The sequence below is a fragment of the Hibiscus syriacus genome, unplaced genomic scaffold (assembly GCF_006381635.1).
Source record: "Hibiscus syriacus cultivar Baekdansim isolate YM2019G1 unplaced genomic scaffold, ASM638163v2 tig00110129_pilon, whole genome shotgun sequence".
NCBI classification, from domain to species: Eukaryota; Viridiplantae; Streptophyta; class Magnoliopsida; order Malvales; family Malvaceae; genus Hibiscus; species Hibiscus syriacus.
Genome location: NW_024062602.1, coordinates 1578949 through 1584324, shown reverse-complemented (window position 1 = coordinate 1584324; position 5376 = coordinate 1578949). Strand labels below are relative to the sequence as shown.

The 5376-nt window shown below is 33.8% G+C and overlaps 1 long non-coding RNA gene across 1 annotated transcript; it reads left to right on the top strand.

The window, feature by feature from the left end:
• Positions 1 to 3008: 3008 nt before the first annotated feature.
• On the top strand, positions 3009 to 4028 carry LOC120215628. The gene is made up of 2 exons (XR_005524977.1): positions 3009 to 3414; positions 3675 to 4028. It is a non-coding gene; the product is annotated as an uncharacterized LOC120215628 (long non-coding RNA).
• The last annotated feature ends 1348 nt before the right edge of the window (positions 4029 to 5376 follow it).

The following is a 5376-nucleotide window of genomic DNA, read 5'->3' as shown; positions in this document are numbered from 1 at the left end:
GACTCATTAATACCCACTTATTAGTACTATATGCGCTCTAGAGTTGAGCTGAGCCAAGTACTTCCAGAATTATCATCGATCCAAATTTGAGACGATGAACAAACATTCAAGTGGTACATATATCATTCAGGTAATGATATAGCACTAGCGTTGGTTGATCACTTAAGCTGCGTTCCATAACTTTTACTGGTAGCACAACATCCATATTTATTTGGATTTCTTAATTAATCCAAGACATTTACTTATTCTAGGTTATAAGGGCATTTTGGTTATTTTGGTGCTCAACGTTTTTCTATTCATTTCAAAGCTTGTGTATATCCATTCATTCCCGAGCTTGGTGACATTCTTGAGTCATTTCCAATCCAGGGGTATTTTGGTCATTTTATAGATCCAATGTATTTCCATCATTTCCTTACGTCTGATCTTATTATTTAATTTAATCTTATCACTTACTTCAGTCCTTTCAAACAATTCTGACTAAAGAGCACCTTCGATAACTCATTCTTCATAATTCGGTAATTTCCAAGTTAAATGTCTTTTCAAATGTTATTAACTAATTTTCAGAATTTTCCATACAAAGATAGGATCCCAACAATCAAATCAGTAATTTATCGATTTAAAAACAAATTCTCAGGTTACTCTCTCATTCAGAGTCAACTTGGACTATTTTAAACTCTCAAGGGCATTTTTGTAATTTCGCACCCATATACTTTTGGTATTAACTCTTAACGAAAATAAATATAGTTCAGAGATTCTATGCTTAATTGCTTACCCGAACATTCTCGGATCTTGAAATGATTGATTAGCAGACTTCTAGTATCTTGCATAAACTCTATTGGGTTAAAAATCGATTATCCAAATTTTCTAAGCAAACTAGCATTTCTTATGCACATATATAGTTTTATCAGATCAATATATCCTTTCAGAGTTATTAAACAACTTCCAGGGATAATTCTTGTCATCTTACAACATAAGGGTATTTCTGTAATTTTACCCTACCAAAATATTCTCATAATTTTCCATCCAAGTACCTTTATCACTATACACAGAACTTGTAATTTTAATTCTAATAATCCATCAGTTTCTTATAAAAGTCATCTGAACCATAATCAGTTACCAAATTTTTATCGTATTCGGATCGAGTGTAGAAATTAATTAACTACACATATGAGACCAATATTATCTTATTCATGCATTTACCAATATTCACATGTTCCATAAAGTATAAAGAGGTAGTAAAGTATTACCTCGATTTCTATGTCATACTGATCGACCATTTAAATTCCATTCGAACGCCCTCAATCTTTAATTCAACTACCAATAATTCCTCAAATACATAACAACATAAATTTCATCAAAAACAGAGCTTAATTGCGAAAAATGAATCGAATCGGGTGTTAAATCAGTAAAAACAGCTTACAGAGTTCAAATTTGGCGAAATGGACTTCGGAATCGGACTCAGGACATCAACAAAACCCAAAATATTACTCTTGAATTCCAGCTTACCAACTTGATTTCTAGCTTCCAATCTTTTTCTAACGAACACGGATAATCTATCGTACAAATACGACTTCAAATAATTTTCCTCGCCATCAACATAACTTATTAAAATCTAATGAATAATTTGGGGACCCAATTGTTAAAACTAAAAACTTTAGGAGCCAATATAATTTTTATTTACTAAAATTAGGGACTAAATCGATCTTAATAAAACCATTATGCCATAATCATAACAATATAAAAGCTAAGAGACAAGGTTGAGCTTTTAACTACTTGGATGACTTACCTTGTAGTTACCCCTTTTTGCATGTTATCTACAATTCCCCAACAACCCACGTGATAATGTTCATGTCTTATTAAACTAAAGAAAGCAAATTGCAGATGCCCATACTCACCTTGAAAGATTGGAATCACATGGTCACCTTTTGTTATTTCTTTTAAATTCTCCCCAACCGAAAGCTTTGTAGGAAGACAACGAAGCTTCATCGGCCATTACCCAAACACCGTTCAATGAATCTGTCCTCTGTTCGTCGAGAAACTCCATAGATGATCGTGGATCTACCGAAAAATGTTTAGCTTTCTGGAAATAAAAGGCTTTCGCTCATCGTCGACAACCGTTCAATGAAGCCATATTTACAATATGTTGATCCTCGCTACCATACTACTCTTCCCACCACACATATCTTCAACCAACATCGGAATCATCCGGAATCAAAAGACATACCCCATGAACTTTTGTATTTAATTTCTTGTTGATTCTTACTGTCTGGATGTTATTCTTTGATCGTTTGGTTATAGGTTGAGCAAAAGATGAGTCTACTCACTGCCAAGAAAATGAAGGAAGCTGCAGAAAATGTGGCTTTTTGCAGAGACCAAAAACTCTTTTGTACGAGGAGAGTTCAACGACATTCATGTGCAAAAAGGCTTCAAAGAGTAGAATTCTTGCTAGTCTCACAAAGATTCTCGTTTATGTAAATGAATTGAATATGGTTTTGAAGCCAACCTTATCCAAAAACTTAGCCTTAAGAATTGGAAAATTTTGAAGATAATTGATTGTGAATTGCAGGCCAAGCAACGATGGAAATAAAATTCACAATGACAAATAATAATTGAATACAATAATAGAGTTCACATAAGACAAAAGATAGAGAATTTACGTGAATTCTATAATCCCATAGTCAACTAAAAAACTAATCCCACCATTTGGGGTGTGACACAAAGGATCTAACAAAAGGTTTAATCAGTGACTAAAATAAAGAACTCTAAAGTTAGCAATCATATCTAATAATTAAACACATTTAATAAAAAAATGAATTCAATTCAGGACTAAATTGTTTTAATCGAAAATTCAAGGAAACCTTTAATGTACATGAAATGACCAAAACAGAAAGAAGAAAAGATGAGGGTCAAAAAATCAAACACGTTATTCTCCAACGATCCGTATAATAATTAGCTAAAAAATTATAGGAAAAACAAAAAACCTTAAGCCTAACACACTTGAAATCATTTTTGTGAAACATGTTTGCTTCCTGTACGCCGTGCTCTTTCATTCTCCGTTTCTTTTCCTTTTTTACAAAAACAAATTTACCTAGAATCAAAACCCCTTTTTCTTATATTGTCTTCTTTTATTCTTCCTAAAAAATCTTACTTTGATCCGAAAACAACACAAACATTCCGAAAAAAAGTTTTATGGATCAAACTCTATATTTTCATGAACTCAAATATGTTCATCCATTAAAACCTTTCCAAATCTGAAACTAATCTCCCATTTGAACCAAATGTAAAGAAAGAACATCATATTATAAAACGCTCACCTTCAAGATAAAATTTCAGCTAAATTCGAAAATTCCAGCGACTCACGAAGACGGCAGCGGTGGTTTTCACGGCAACGACAGCAACTCCTATGAAAGTTCGGTAAAACTATCTCACGCTCTCTTCGTTCTCCTCCTTCGATTATGCAAAATGGTACTTTCCTCTGATTTCCATATGATTCTTTGTTGTGTGTCCTCTGTGGGTAATGAATACCTTTTATAATAATCTGATATGCTTGTGATTTATAATATTCATCACTTCCCGCTCAAAACCATTGCAACTGATTTCTGCTATCAAAATGCTAGAATCTTCTTTCCATAACCGATTCTGTTTAAATAAAAATAACCCACTGATTTTTTTAGTGAAAAAAATGATGCACGGCGGAGAGAGAAAATGATGAACAGTGATCAGACGAGCAAAACGGTCGGTGCGTGAATTACACGCGCTGGTGGTGGAACTAACACGACGGCCACACACCTGCGAGACCTCCAACCACTCCGACAATGACATGGCATCTCATTAGCCTTTGGATCCGATCTTCATCAACGATTCTCATTAATTTGTGTTTCCTTCACTTGGATTGTCAAGTTGGCAAATTCTAGAAACTTGTAATGCCATAAACGCAAAGAACCCCACCATTTAATGCATTGTAATGAGCTAGGTGTTTTCAAATGTAATGTAATGGATATTAAAAATGGAATAATATTTATTTTTTGTATTGGGGCTTTTTTAAATGCACCATATATACATATAAATGAGCTTATTTATTTTTAATTGGGTTTATGCTAATATAAAATGGATCTCACTATTTATTAATGGAAACGCTACTATTTAATTTCATATGGTCAACCATGTAAAAGTAAAATCATCTAATATGAAAATCAAGCCCATACACTAATATAAACCATGTAATATGAAAATCAAAACCATACACTAGTTTTATTTATGAAAACTATACTATATTATTTACAAAAAAACTATATTTATACTAACGAAATTATACTAATACTATTTATAAAAACCACATAAGATAAAACTATATCATATACTATGTATACCAAAACATTATGTTAATATATTATACACTAAATATTTAATATGTATTATGCTAATGAAAAACTATGCTAATATACTAATATACCAACACATTAAAACTATACAAAACATATATTTATTTTTTATTATTTTTTAAAAGACACATTAAAACTATATACTTTATTTAAAAATAGCCCATTAATAATGTCACCAACCGGATATAATAGATGATGACACCTCTCATACTCCATTACAGTGCGATCCCCCTGAGTTAGATGCAGAAATGGCTCCCTCAGATCGTCGATGTGAGCCTCTCCTATGTATTTATTTCTAAACTCGGATATAAATTTCTCCCACGACGGTCTCTCTAGCTCCATATCCAACTCTATCATCTTCCACCAATCGATAGTGTTACCCTTGATGTAACACCCCAATTTAGGGGCTAAAATTAAGAAATTATAAAGTGGCGGATTTAATTGATATTTTGAAAGAAACATTGGGGATTAAATTGTAAAGTTTTAAAGTTGGCAGACCGTTTTATAAAGTGCAGGAAATTCAGTGGCTAAATCCATGATTTAACCATTTTTTATATATGATGAATTATAAGCTCCTCCCCGTGCGCAAGTTTCATATTTTCCAGATTTCCCTTCTCCAACAACCCAACTTCCAACTGTGATCTACTCGCTGTCCGACCTCCAAACGACGAGCCGAAACCACCATCATGTTCGTTGTCAATCGAGGAACAAAACCCCTCAAACCTTTCGTCGTGAATCATCGCCATTCGTCGTGAATTTCAGTCGGAGGTATCGTCGGTAATAACTCGGTTTTAGTAGGTTTTTCATCGATTCACGACGATCGGGTCATCTGTTTACGACACCTCCCGCACCATCGTGTTCGTTGCATTGTTCCGAGTTTTCCGGTGTCATCCTTGGTCTCTGTCGACGGCGGCGCGTGGGAGGTGAAGCGGTCAAAGTTTCCGATTTGTTGAAACCGAGCTCTCCGCCGTTCAAAATTGTGAACCGAGCTTTG